Source organism: Suricata suricatta, chromosome 17, assembly GCF_006229205.1.
Source record: "Suricata suricatta isolate VVHF042 chromosome 17, meerkat_22Aug2017_6uvM2_HiC, whole genome shotgun sequence".
Taxonomy (NCBI): Eukaryota; Metazoa; Chordata; class Mammalia; order Carnivora; family Herpestidae; genus Suricata; species Suricata suricatta.
Window position 1 is genome coordinate 48531912 of NC_043716.1, and position 15140 is coordinate 48547051.

Genomic DNA, 15140 nt, shown 5'->3' on the forward strand with positions numbered 1-15140 from the left:
ATAAATGTCAATCTAAATCTAATACTTATAGAAAAATTAATTCAAAGCTCATGGACTGAAATGTAAAACTATAAAACTTTGAGAATAAAACAGAGATAAATTTTAGAATCTAGGACTAAATGAGTAGTTCTGAGACATGACACCAAAAGCATGATCCATACAGGAAAATAATTATATTGACTTCATCCAAAGTATTTTTGTTTTGTTTTGTTAAAGACAATGTTATTTATCTTAAATATAGGGATTTAAAATTTTTTTAATGTTTATTTTTTATTTTTGAGTGAGATAGAGTGTAAGCGGAGGAGGGGCAGAGAGAGAGGGAGACAAAATCTGAAGCAGCACAGAGCCTGACACGGAGCTTGAACTCATGAACTCTGAGATCATGACCTGAGCTGAAGTTGGACTCTTAACCAACTGAACTACTCAGGCTACCCAACAATGTTAAGAAGATTAAAACTTAATCTAAAGAGTAGGAGAAAACATTTTCAAGTAATAACATCCAGCATAGGACTTGTATATAGAATATATAAAGAACTCTGCAGAACTTGAGAGACTATTGAATGCTGAGAATGAACTGAGGGTTGGGGGGGAGGGGGGAGGGGGGAAGAGAGGTGGTGGTGATGGTGGAGGGCACTTGAGGGGAAGAGCACTGGGTGTTGTATGGAAAACAATTTGACAATAAAAATTAAAAATAAAATAAAATAAAATAAAATAAACCTTAAAAAAAAAAGAACTCTCAAACTCCAACATGAAAAAAAATTCAATTAGAAAATGTGCAAATAAAAATTAAAAAAGATAAATTTTATCAAAAAGGAGTATAGATAGCAAATAAACTCAGGAAAGGAGGTTTGTCCTCATCAGCTATTAGTGAAATGCAGATTAAACCCCAATGAGATATCACTACACACCTATCAAAACAACTTTAAAAAAAGCCAATGATTAAATAGTTAAAGGCCAAAGTTGGATGACTTGAACCACAAAATCTATAATATAGTGTTGAATTATATCCCAGAGTATAAAATAAATGTACATGAATCCATACTGATATAAATAAATCATGGAAAAAATAAATGGAGAAAAGACAAAATTTCCCTTATAAAATAATTCTAGATGTCACATGTAGATACTTCCCCGTCTGGGAGATGAATCTTACAGACTCACTTTTTTTTTTCTTAATTATTTATTTATTTTGAGAGGTGGAGAGGGCTAGAGAGAAAGGTAGCAAGAATTCCAAGCAGGCTCTACCTGACAGCTTATGTGGGACTCAAACCCAGGAAGCTTGAGATCCTGACCTAAGCTCTTACCAAGCGTTGAACTCAACTGACTGAGACACCAGGTACCCCTAAGCTCATTTCTAGAGAATAGAGTCCAAGAGAGAAAAATATTAACTTTATACTTCCTTGGCCAGATGATCAAGGTCAACATTATGATGACGTTATATGGAATCCATAGACCCAATAACAGTAAGTGATGATAAAGGTACTTATTATCTCTGTGGTATTCTTTCTAAACAGCATAGCTCAGGTCCAGTTATGGAACCAAAACAAAACAAAACAAAATAAAACAAACAAAGTCATTGGATAAACCTAAACTCTAGAACGCTCTACAAAATACTTGACCACTTCTCAAAACTATCAAGGCAATTAAAAAAGAGGAAAACCTGAGAAACTATCACAGACCAGAGGAAACATAACAACCAGTGTGTTGTCCTGGATAAGATTCTGGACCAGAACAGGAATGTTAATAGAATAAAAACAACTGCTGAAATCTGAATAGAGTCTGGAGTTTAGTTAACAATAATGTTCCCATTTGATTTCTTATTTTTGACAAAGATACTGCAGTAATGTAAGATGATAACATTAGGGGCAACTGAAACTGGTGAGGGCTTTAGGAGAACTCTCTGTACTATCTTTGCAACTTTCCTGTAAATCTAAAATTATTCCAAAATCAAAAGCATACTTAACATAGGTTATCTTATGATTTAAGCAAAAAGTATAATAGCCCTAAGAATAAATAAAATAATGTCTAAGAGTAAATTTTTAAATTTTATTGAAAGATAATAAAGAAGATCTAAATGAATGGAAAAGTATAGTAAGTTTATTCATTAGAAGAAACAATATTACAGAGATGTCACTTCTCCCCAGATTGCAATGGTGATAGCAAAAATGTCCTCCTGTTACCAACTTGTTGACCTTTGAATAATAAAAGTAGAAAACTAAAGAACCTAATTTAAATGTACATGACTGGGGCGCCTGGGTGGCTCAGTCGGTTAAGCCTCCGACTTCGGCTCAGGTCAGATCTCACGTTCCTGGGTTCCAGCCCCGCGTCAGGCTCTGTGCTGACAGCTAGCTCAGAGCCTGGAGCCTGCTTCCAGTCCTATGTCTCCTTCTCTCTCTGCCCTTCCCCCTCTCATGCTCTCTCTGTATCAAAAATAAATTAAAAAAAAACATTTAAATGTACATGACTAATTGTTGTAAAATACTTTTAATGAAAGATGTAATGATTTACTGTGCTAGTCATCATAATGATTAATTAAATGTGACCACTTCAGTTATTTATTCAGTTCATGAACAAAAATACACTGAATGCGTTATGTACCAGATGCTTTGTAGAAACACTCTTCAAGAATGAACAAAGTTAGGGCCTCCTGGCTGGCTCAGCTGGAAGAGCATGTGACTCTTGATCTCAAGGTGGTGAGTTCAAGAGCCACATTGGGTACAGATATTTACTTAAAAAATAAAAGAACGACCAAAGATGCTTATCAGCTTGTCACTCTACTCTGAAAGCAACCCTCAATGTTATTTTGAAGGTAAATATGAGGAGATCAATAAGCCTACATTTCAAAGCAAATAGATGAGCAGAATAAACTGGTATTCTTTCAACTCATTATATCTCCTTTGATACTTTGTAGGCAGAATGCCCACATGTTTAGCAAAGAGATAGTCAAACAATAATGACAGCTAATCAAAGAGAATTCATGGAGGAATTGACAAAGGCAGTCAGGGACACTCAGCTTGCTCAGCCGGTGGAGCATGTGACTCTTGATCTTGAGATTGTGAGTTCCGGCCCCATGTTTGGTGTGGAGATTAATTAAAATGAAATCTTACGAAAAACGCAATGAGAGGAAAGAATGCAGTTTGCAGTCCTGAAATAATAGCACTTTTTTTTAAATAATAGCACTTTTAAATAACTTCTCATGTTCCAGATGGTGGGATAAGGCCTTGGATACTATTCTTCCAGCCCTTTCATTGGTCTCAAGAAGTCATGATGAGTATGACTCTATTACAAATTAGGAAATAGACTTGAAAACGTTACTTGATATATTGAAACCCATAGAAGTGGTGGGGTAGGTGGTGGAGTCAGGATTAGAATCCAAGTCCATTCTATCAATCTCTTGCTTTACATTCTGAACTGACACTCCCTGAGAAGCTTGTCTTTAGGACAACAAGCAAGGGCTAATGATTTCAAAGATTTTGGCACCCTGTGAGGCTGTTTGTTTAAGTTAAAGTGAAAATGGAACCATTCTCATTTTCTCTTGATAATAAATCCTTAAGTCATATAAACTCTAAATATAAATGCTTTGGAATTAAGTGGAACTGTGTTTCCTTAGGGGAAAAAAAAAAGGATGGGGAGATTGAATTTCAAGCCAAGTGATTTCTGGAAAGAGTCATGCATGTGAGGCAGCAGTAGTACTCTGGAGGTCCCGCCATATTGGGACAGGTCCTAATTGGTGGAAAGAAAGGGAAAGATTCATAATGAATATAATAACAGGGAGAAATGGAACAAAAAAGACTCCTTTCTCTTCTCCTTCTAATCAAGGGCCCTGATAAAAGACACGCAGACGCATAGTGAGAACATTCCAAGGCTGAATCACATTGATTTCCAAACCTGCTGTCATTTAAAATGTAGGTTCAGAAAAATAAGCAACCAACAATCATAGAAAAGCCTCTCATCTTGGGCCAAATTCTGAGCTGAACTAACACAGGATATTTTCTAGAAGCTTATTAAATGTTTGGCAAACATTAAACAATCCTTTATTTGTTATAAAATTATTCTTAAGCTCCTACAGCTTCAATGATACTAATAGGTTTAAGTCAAGAGACAAATGTGGGGGAAAATGTTAATGACCCCTGTTCAAACTAATATGAAACACAAGGGTGGGACCATTTTAATCATTCATTTATATTATTACAGGTGCCCCCTTTGATGACTTGTACTAGTGCCTTTGATCTCCACTGTAGAAAATGCTCTGCTCCATTTCAAAAGAGATTGCCTTATGCCCCATTTGTTGGCCATTGGATCAAACCAGCAACAGACCTCACAGATAGAATTCCTCCATTGGCTATCCACAGAGAGGTAAATTGTAAGTCCTTCACTTCACTTCCAAGAATTTCTTTCAACAGAGAACAGTTTTTTAAATATCTATTTGTTACTATTACCATCTGCTTGGTTACTACTAAGGGTTAGCATTTGAGGCTTATCATATAATATTTTGCCCAAAGCTTTTTATTTTCAGCTTTTTAAAGAAAAAAAATTGGGGCACCTGGGTGGCTCAGTTGCTTAAGCATCTGACTTCAGCTCAGGTCATGATCTCGCAATTAATGGGTTCACGCCCCATGTTGGGCTCTGGGCTGATAGTTGCAGAGCCTGAGGCGTGCTTTGGATTCTGTGTGTGTGTGTGTGTGTGTGTGTGTGTGTGTGTGTGTGTGTGTGCGTCTTCCCCTTCCCTGCTCATGCTTTGTCTCTCTCATCTCTCAAAAATAAATGAAGATTGAAAAAATAAAAATAAAGAAATAAATAAAAGAAAATTCAGCCTGGGCAGACATTGTAAAATGTATATTTTAAAACGTTGGCCTTTTGTGTTTGCTGTGATGATAATAACACTCCTATCTGCAGTTTAAAACCTGATTTTAGGTAAGGATGCTGCTGCTGATGCATGATTAGCAGAAGGAAGCATCTGAATTTTCCATGGGCTTATTCCTGCTGGCTTACCTTTTAAGTCTCAGGCTCAGGAACACATGCATTTTTGAGGTAAAGGGAAGGAATTTTGCCATCATGGGGAACAGAATTAATATAAATTGTCCTTGTAAAGACAGCAGATTTAGCTTATTGGTACTATGTTTTAATGATCTAAAACTAAATTAAGAAAGACAAAGTGGTAGAGTAGAATAATCTAGGATTTATAGTGAAGGCCCTGGGATCAAAATCAAAATTTGCCATTTCATAATTGGTTAACCTTGGGCAAGTCAATCCACACCTCACAGACTCCATTTCTTCATCTTTTATTTGAGACTAATAACATTGACTTATCTCAATGAATAGTTGATTTGATACTTAAGAGAATAGCTTATAAATGGTAAATCCTACATAGATGTTGACTAAACATAATGACTGAACCAAGAGGGCCAAGTTATAGGGAATTTGGGAAAGTTTTAGAAAGGGTTACTAACTCGGTATGGAAAAATGAAATATTTATTTATATTATTTTTCTATCACTACGTAACAAATTGCCACAATCTTTGTGGTTTTAGACAACATACATTATCTCACAAGTTCTGTGGCTCAGGAGTCTGGGCTTGACTTTCTTTGCTGGGTTCTCTGGAAAGTTACAATCAAGGTGTCAGCAAGAGCTGAGTTCTCATCAGGAGGCTTGACTAGGGATGGGTCCACTGTCAAACCCACTCAGGTTATTGGCACAATTCAGCTCTTTGTGCTTGGAGGACTGAGGCCCTTCTTTGCTGCCCACTGGCTATTTGCCAGGGCTGCTCTTAGCTCCAAGAGATCTCCACTGTCCCTTACCATGTGGCCCTTTCACAAAACTCCTCCTCCAAAGCCAGCAAGAGAGCCAGCAAGTCTTTAGCATGGATCTGCCAGCAGGACAATTTACAGAACATAATCATAGGAGTGACATCATCGCCTTTGTCATATAATGGACATAATCATAAGAGTGACATCCATCTTCTGCATTTTCTGTGGTTGAAAGCAAGTCACAGTTCCTGCCCTTACTCAAAGGAAGCAGATTTTACAAAGGCATGAACACCTCAAAGCAAGGTTCATGAGGCTGCCTTTGAGTCTGTCCACAAAACTATGCATTTTTAGGTCCCTAAAGATAAAGTATACACATCAGAGGTGCCTGAGTTGCTCAGTTGGTTAAGTGTCTGACTTCAGTCCAGGTCGTGATCCCATACCTTGTGAGTTTGAGCCTTGCATCAGCTTCTGTGCTGACAGCTCAGAACCTGGAGCCTGTTTCAGATTCTATGTCTCCCTCTCTCTCTATAGCACTCTGTCTCTCTGTCTCCCCAAAGTAAATTAAGATTAAAAAGCGTTTAAAAAGTATGCACATCAAAGCATTTTGTTAGTTCATACAACACAGACTTTAGGCACTGTTCTCCCCTATTTATTTATTTACTTACTTATTTATTTATTTATTTATTTATAGATCCTACCATAGAAACTAGCACATAATACAAAAATAGAATATGCTACAACCCTGCAAAATGCAAGATGTACAGAGTATTCTATTGATAAGCCTAAACTGGGTGTCTGACTTTACTATTCTCCTCAAAGCAATATGAAACTTTAGTTTCCATGAGATTGGGTAGACACAGTGGATATTGCCACTTGGGCCAATTATCTTGGGAATCACTTCTCTGAAATCATTTTCCATCCTTCTCCATGTTGCTCTGTGCCCTGGGAGGCTCACCTGTACAAATTCTACCAAGCCTTCCAAACTCCACTTGTGTTCAGCCATTGGGAGGACACAGCAAGAGTGAAGAGAGAGGAGTAAGGTCACTTTATCTGTCCTTGAGGGTCCTCTTTATGGGATTGATTTAGGCTGCTTCTGCCTCCTGCCCTTCACCCCCAAACATCATCCTCTTCTTCTGGGATGTCCTTCTACATGACACGCCTACCAGGATTCAGACGCTTCCTTCATCCGTCTCATGGATGTTCCTAGCCCTGGGGCACTACTCTGTGTGTGTGTGTGTGTGTGTGTGTGTGTGTGTGTGTGTGTGTTCTGTGAGCCTTCCCTACAACTTTGCTAATAATTCCTTCCTCAAATTACCATAAATTGAGTGTGACTTTTTTTTTTTCCTGGGACTCTGGCAGATAAATCACCCAAAGAACGTAAGTTTTATGAACAAAGAGGTTTGTGCGTAAAGGGTAATCAAAAAATTACTGAGGAAGAAATGAGAAAAAATTTTGCCAGAGAAGGCAGCCTTTCTCCCATCTGTCTTTTTTTTTTTTTTTTGAGAGAGAGAAAGCATGAGAGAGAGGGAGAGGGAGAGAGAAAATCCCAAGCAAGCTCCTCATTGTCAGCACAGAGCCCAACACGGGCCCCTCACCCATGAACCATGAAATCATGACCTGAGCCGAAATCAAGAGTCAGACATTTAACACACTGAGCCAGCCAGGCACTCCTTCCATTTGCGAATTAAGTGTTTCTTGATAGGATTCTTCTGCCTTCTAGATTTTCCCCTGCCAGGAGAGTCAAGATGATATCCCTATTTGCTGAAAAACCTTCCCAGAAGCCTGAGATGATAAGAGTTGCCTGTTCCAGAAGCAATCAGGGCATTGGTTCCCTTTTTCCTGTCCCTTTTCAAAGAGACAGGTGTGGGGAGGTGGGGAAGCAAGCTGTGTATATTTGTAACTGAATCTCAGTGCTGATTGCTTTGTAACATGATGTCATAATCCACATCTGTCTTTGGTGAAATAGGCGACCATGCAGAAACAAAGCTTGTAACATTAAGTGAGAATATTATAACATCTTAGAAGAAGGTAAAAAAAATATGAATATTGGAGAAAGCTAAAATTTTTTAAAAGTAGGCACTCTACAAGGAAAATCTAAGTGCCGGTATGAGCGATTGTGGGATAAACACTCAAGGAAGTATGAAGCGTTTGATTTTTAAAGATAATGAAAAGGAACTTTGGCTGGATATCCAGTATTACACTGTGGAGGAAAATTGGGAAATACTGTGGGATTGAATCAATAAGTTTGAAGGCTTGTCATGGCTGGATCATGGGACTATTTCATCATGTTTTGGTGTCAATATTTGCTTAGTAGTGTCTGATCAATGAGATATCACTGAGAGTTCTCCAACATTTGTTTTAATCATGCAGATAGGAATGATCATAGCTTCAAGTAGGAAGTAGGCAGCTGCCAGACTTCTGGGCTTTGTCTCCATCCTTTTCTCCTATTAGTTTTGACATTACAGACACAAGATATCCTGGATGGACCAACGACTTTGGAGTTTGAAACCCATTTCTAGACACAGAGTCATTTGTTTGTTTATTTGCCAGCTCGTGGGCCCTACAGAGTTTCTTTTTCTGATTCCACTTCCTGTACTACTAGAAAAGTAGGACACAGAATGTCAAGGCTAAAAGTCTGCTACTCCATTGACAAAGCAGACTGAGTTTTAAAGGAGTAAGCACCTGGCTCTAGGAGTCCTCAAAACGTCCTTCATTTTAAGCTGTAATCTGTAGGCTTGGCTTTATGTAACTTTCCGCACAGGCAGTTTTTAGGGAACCCATGTGTCTACGCACCTCTATCAGAACTCAGTTAGCCAGAATAGTATGTGTGCACATTCTCTTCTGCGTAGGAACATCTTTAGAGGACACTGACAAATTTTTCAATCTGACTTTTGGTCTCGGCTAGAAAGCACTGCTAACAGTTGGGGAAGAGATACTGGGCCCAGGGTCTAGAGACTTGTGTTTTAGTCCCAGCTCTGCCACCAACTGACCAGAGGAAAACTGTTACTGTCACAGTAATGGTGATCATACTACAGTTTTAAGAGTCTCTAATGTGCACTTGTATTTTGACTTGCTTAGAATACACTTACATCCAGTAGCATAGCACATTTTCACAAAGCTTCTGAATGAATCCATACAGAATATTTATGGAACATTTGCTCTATTCAGTTAATACTTGTGTAACATAAGCAGAATAAAGTAACACTATTATTGAGCTATTTCCTCCCATGTTCACTCCATAAATATAATCACTGTTTTTTTTTAAAAAATGTATTTATTTTGAGAGAGAGAGAGCATGAGCAGGAGAAAGGTAGAGAGAGATGGAGAGAGAGAGAATCCCAAGCAGGCTCTGCACTGTCAGCAGGAAGCCTGACATGGGGCTCAATGTCACAAAAGGCGAGATCATGACCTGAGCCAAAACTCAGAGTTGGGCACTTAACTGACTGAGCCACCCAGGTGGCCCTGTAACCACTGCTTTTAAGGAACTTCTGATCTATTAAAGAGGTAGGTCTGAAAAAGAATAAAAATTAAAGAAATAAAGAGAAAAGCCTGGTTCACATAAAACCTAATGGTTGGCCATGGGTGAAAAAGGAGACTGGGAACAGCTATAAAAAGTCATTGTGATCATTTTTTGGGTCATTTTTAAAGCCATAAAAAGTCATTGTGATCTAGGAACCATGGTAGAAATCCAATACTAGCTAATATGTAATTATATACTCTATGTCAGAACCTGGGCCCACTGCCTCTCATAAGTCAAAGCAATGTTATTAGGTGGATGCTATTATTTGACTCATTCTGTATATGAGAAAAGGGGTGTCTGAGACATTAAGTAAGTTGCCGAAGGCCAGGACTAGCGATGGAATAAGGTTGCTAATTCAGGTTTCTGTGTGACAAAAGGCCCACTGTTCTGCAGATAAACCAAGATGCTTGATGTATTCCAATGAAAATAAAATATTTTCAACAAGTGCCCCCAGAGAAGTCTTCATATAATCATTTTTTTTAACAGGGCTTTATAATGCTTCTCAGGGTTTTTGGTCCCAAGATTATCTGTATGAGAATAAGTCAGATGAACTTGTTAAAATTATAGATTCCTAGGTTCTTTCATAGATCTAGTCCATCAAAATTCTGAGATTGGACAAGGAAATATAATTTTGTAATCATGATTTTGGTTTAACCTGATGTAACATTGAGAACACACTCAAAAGTGAAATATTAGATTTCAACAGGTGAATATTTTGAACAATAATTTGAGATGGAGAGAATATGAACAAAGGTGTGGTGTCCAAAGATAAGTCATTATGGGGCCTTGAGAGCAAACATTTAGTAGGATGTAGGGTGTATGTAAGGAAATGGCTAGACACAAGTACAGGTCTTGATAAATACAAGTTAGGGGATAAAAAGTACAGCTTGGGGAATACAGTCAATAGTATTGTAATAATGTTGTACAGTGACAGATGGTAGCCACAAGTATGATGAGCAGAGCATGACATACAGAGTTGTTGAATCACTAGGCTGTATCCCCCAAAAAAGTTGTAACATTGTGTTTCAACTATACATTAATTAAAAAAAGAAGTACAGTTCAATCTTCACTGAAGCTTGAGGAAAGTGTCTTAGGACATTGGAGTTTACTGGACATTCACATGGAGACATTTGGTTTCTTGGATGGGAAAGTAGCCTGGTAAAGTAGAATTCTGGGCAAGTTAGTCTGGTAACCATTAGGATGGCTGGGGTGTGGATAGACAAGAGCTTACTTAAGGGGGGCTCTTGATGCCCCAATGTGTGAAATACCACGTGATGATGCTGAGTGCTCATAAAGGAAAGGCGTAAAGGAAAGTAAATTGTGTGTGAAGGTACATAGCATCAAGACATTTCTTGGGTTAGAAGGTAAGAGAGGTTCAAAGATAGGTCGCCTGGGTCTCTGAGTATCTAGAACAGTGTAGCATCCTGAACAGGAAGAGGTGAATCAGAAGGAAGGTGAATCAGGTGGTTTGACAGCAGATGATGGAGAGTGCAGTTTTACAGATACCTGTGGTGCGAGCAAGACACAGATCTGTAGGTGTAACGGGCAGATAGAAATTCAAGATGGAATTAAAGCTAAGATGCCAAGCTGGAGGCATAGATCTAGATAAATGTTGGGCATTACTAGGAGAACCTTAAGGGCGAGGGGGTAACTGAGAACATCTGGAGGATTACAGAAGCAAGCACAGATCAGCACCCAGGGAATACCTTCATGAATACTGTGAAGAAGAGGTTGAGGAGGAAAAAATGAACTTTATTCTCAAGAGGCATTGGACAAAACTATAGCCTGAAGTTAATCTTAGAGATAATCTCTTCTTAAGCAAAGGTGAGATAAACACACACAAAAATATCTCAAAATATAACTGGAGGGCACTACTATAAACCTGCATTTCTGGAGAACTGACAGTTAAAATGAAGAAAGATCAAACAATGTCCTGCTGTGGTGACCATAAAGGTAGAAATGGATTCTATCCCTCTTAATAATCACAATAATAAATCATGTAGCAAGTGAGAATATCTAGGGAGCAAAGCACACATCTGATCACAGCTAATATTTTTTCCCAGGGTGCACTCTTGACTGAAAAGGTTCTCTCTTGCTCTGCACGTTCTCGCTGATGGAGATGAGCTTCACATGCATCAGCTAATGCTCGGAACCAACCATGAGAGAGTTAAAAGGAGAGTCTCGTCTTTCTGAATCACGAGCCTCCCTCCAAAACTACCTCATCACCAAGAACTTTCCTAACATGTATTTTCAAGTCCAACCTGGAAGCAGACAGGTAAGGCACAAGTTAATACCAAGAGCACCGGGGAGCTGGTCTATCCACTTGCAAACGCCAAGTTCAGATGGATCCAGTTTTGGGGAGAAGATGCAGGGAGGTCTTTTTCACCAGAACCAGCTTCCCTTTCTTGGTTTCCCCCGTTTTACTGACTGTGCCTCTGGGTATGCAAGTGTCCTTCTTTGCAGTGGACAGTTAGCTTACTTGTGCGTGGGGGTAAAGTGGCCTTTGATAAATATAAAACCCCATCATTATCTCATTATGGTATATTCTGAGATTTTCCTAAACAGATGTCATGGAAAATTCATTGAGAAAGAACATAACTTGTTGCAAAAGTAACCCACAGATTTTTATCTTTCTCTTTTGCCTTAAAAGTTCAAAGCTGGGGGAAAACGACTTAATTGAGATAGGCCTTAGAAGAGAAGGAACTGAAGGGTAATTCATGTGGCATTGACTGTGTAGTATTAAGGGAATTGTGTTGGATGGAAATTTAAATGTCCTAAATGCCTAGTGATCAGGCTTGGCACTTAAAAATGTTCCATTTTCTTAAAGCTTTCAGCCATTTTCATTTTGAACATTGCTGTTCTTCATATATTAATAGAATGCCATAATGAATGGAAAGGTAACTTTGAGCTTATTTTTCCAAATAATGGATTTGTTTCCCTCAGGAGAGTTGACAGGCCTTCCTGATAACCCTGATAACAAAAGGATACAGAGAAGACTGGGCTCAGGGCTATGCCAAAGGGTAGAGAGATGGTCCCTGACCATTCAAGAATCAAATCCTTGATTTTGATCATCTGTTAAGTGCTTTTTGAACTTGTCACTAAAATGAGGAAGTAGTACTAAAAGTCTGTGTCCTAGGATATAGTTTAGGGTGAAACTGTAACCATAATCAGGGAGTTAGAACTAGTCCTTTGAGGCACATCTTTGAGAAACGCTTTCAGAATTGACACCTGGATGATCTTGCAAAGGTATATCACAATTGGCTAAACTCTTTCTTATTTGGAATTCCTGAAAGAAATAATCTCACCACTTTGCCTGTTAGAATGGTGAAAACAAACAGACACACAAACAAAAACGGATGTTATCAAAGCACGTGGAGGCTGTGTAATGATAGCAACACACCTCTCTTGCTGGTGAGAATGAAAAATGCTACAGTCACTTTGGGGAAAAGTTTGGCAGTTTCTTAGAAAGTTAAGCTTCCACTCCCTGTATGACCCAGCCATTTTACTCCATCTCTGCTCAAGAAAAATGAAAATTTAGGTTTCCATAAAAACCTATACATGAATAGTGATAGCAGCTTTATTCACAATCGCCCTGACCTGGACGGAGTCCAGAGGCTTCCCATTTAGTGACTGGATAAGCAAACTGGGGCATTCATGGAATTAAGTTGATTTACTAAACAACAGGGATGAATCTCAAATGCAGTTTCTGAGGTGAAGGGAGCGAGACCCAAAAGGCTTCGTAGTATGGTGTGATTCCACTGAAACAGCATTCTGGAAAAAGGCAAAATTGTAAACAACAAGAACAGAATAATGATTGCCAGGGTTGTGAGTGGCCAGGAAGTGACAATAAAGGGGTGGTGTGAGGGGACTTGAGGGGGACTGAATTCGCTGTGCATCAAATTCCGCAGAACTGTGTGCCACAGAGAGTGAATTGTACTGTGTGGAAATTCCACTACAGACCTACACCACAGTATCTCTTTTCCAAACTGGGAAGTTTTGGAATTCCAGTCCCACAGGGTCTGCCAGCAAGTGCCCTAAAGAGATGTTAATGCCAGGAAGGGCTGAAGAGACCATGCTTGCTTCCTCATTAAATCTATCAGTGTTAGATAAAGTACCTTTTGGGGGGTGGGGATTCTTCTGTCTGCCTGTCTTGGACTTTGGTTCTTATACCTATTTTCTGTGGCTTCTGATTTAAGTATCTCCAACTATTCTATCTCTTCAAGTCAGTGATGATCAACAAATCACCAGATCTCCAGAGACAAAGGGTCATCCTTCATTTATTAGCTCAGCAAATACTTATTCAATGTCTGGCATGTCCCTAACACTCTTGAAGGCACTGAGGATTCATCAGCTTAACTGTATAGAATTTAGCCTCCACTTGGTAATTTCAATTTGGCATCTAATAGTCAAAAATATTCATCTTCAACTTGTTTATTTACCAGTTACTGCAATATTTCAAATTCAGCTGAGTTTCAGCTAGTAATTAAACTTGATGTTGAAAGCATGAAAAGAGGTTATAAAAACAGTATCAATTCAGTGGCCTCAGTCATTTCCAGTATTGTTTTCTGATTCATAATTCAAAAGGGCTATGTCTTCTGCAAGTTGAGATTCTAGAAACTAATCGGTTATTTTCACTTAGCTGTAAGATTTTAGGTAACAAATGATAATTTGTTCATTTGAAAGTAACACACAGAAATGAGAAGTAACTCTTGGTAAGAACATCCTATCTTTCAGGAGTAGACTATGCATATGTGACAGATAGGGAGTGCTCCAAAATGAGGAGTTTGAGAGAGAGAGAGAGAGAGAGTGAGAGAGAGAGAGAGAGAGAGAGAACACATGAATGAGCACAAGTAGGGGAGAGGCAGAGAGAGAATTCCAAGCAGGCTTCATTCTGTCAGCACAGAGCCTGATCCGAGGTTCAAACTCATGAACCATGAAATCATGACCTGAGCTGAAATCAAGAGTTGGATGCTTAACTAACTGAGCCACCCACACACCCTGAGTTTTCTAGAACATTGAGAAAGGTCCTGCAGTAACAAAAAGGAATCTTTCCATCCTACATGAGAGTGTGTCCAAGGATTGATAAAAATACTAAGGGGGTTTATTAATTTCCTATTGCTGCTGTAACAAATTCCCACAAACTCAGTGGCCTAAAATAACACAAATTTATTATCTTATAGTTCTGGAGGTCAGAAGTCTGAAATGGATTCCACTGAGCTAAAATCAAGTTGTTGGAAGGGCAGAGTTCTTTTCTGGCGGCTGTGGGGGATCATCTGACTTCTTGCCTTTTTAGCTTCTAGAGGCCATTGACATCTCTAGACTCACGGCTTCCTTCCATTTTTCAAAGCCAGCAATGGTGGTTCAGGTCTCTTTCACATCATATCACTCTGATGCTGCCTCTTCTGCCTTCCACTTCCATATTTAAGGAATTTGGATCATAGTAACCACACCTGGAGAACCTGGAATAATGAACTGTTGAACAACGTTAATTCCATTTGCTATCTTAATTTTCCTTTGCCATTAATTTAACCTTTTTACCAATTCTGGGGATTAGTACATAGTCATATTGAAAGACAGAAATGCTGATGCATAGAAGCACATGTACCCCAATGTTCATAGCAGCAATGTCAACAATAGGCAAAACATGGAAGGAGCCTAAATGTCCATCACCTGACGAATGGATCAAGAAGATGTGGTATATATTCATGATGGAATACTACATGGCAATGAGAGGGAATGACATATGGCCCTTAGTAGGAAAGTGGATGGACCTTGAGGGTATCATGCTGAGTGAAGTAAGCCAGAAAGAGAAGGACAGAAACCATATGTTTGCACTCATAGGTCTAGCAGGAAAACAAGAGAGACCTAATGG

The 15140-nt window shown here is 38.9% G+C and overlaps 2 long non-coding RNA genes across 6 annotated transcripts in view; one reads left to right on the top strand and one right to left on the bottom strand.

The window, feature by feature from the left end:
- LOC115283032 overlaps positions 1 to 6760 on the bottom strand; it is a 29525-nt gene extending 22765 nt beyond the window's left edge. For 2 of the 4 annotated variants that reach the window (XR_003904867.1, XR_003904864.1), the window contains exon 1: positions 5541 to 5863. This is a non-coding gene — a long non-coding RNA (uncharacterized LOC115283032). Of the gene's footprint in view, positions 1 to 5540; positions 5864 to 6703 lie in introns of those variants that run through there. The other 2 variants (XR_003904866.1, XR_003904865.1) reach the window with 2 other exon arrangements.
- A 2404-nt stretch (positions 6761 to 9164) lies between these two features.
- LOC115283033 overlaps positions 9165 to 15140 on the top strand; it is a 36106-nt gene continuing 30130 nt past the window's right edge. For both annotated transcript variants that reach the window (XR_003904869.1, XR_003904868.1), the window contains exons 1-2: positions 9165 to 9252; positions 11332 to 11543. This is a non-coding gene — a long non-coding RNA (uncharacterized LOC115283033). The remainder of the gene's footprint in view (positions 9253 to 11331; positions 11544 to 15140) is intronic.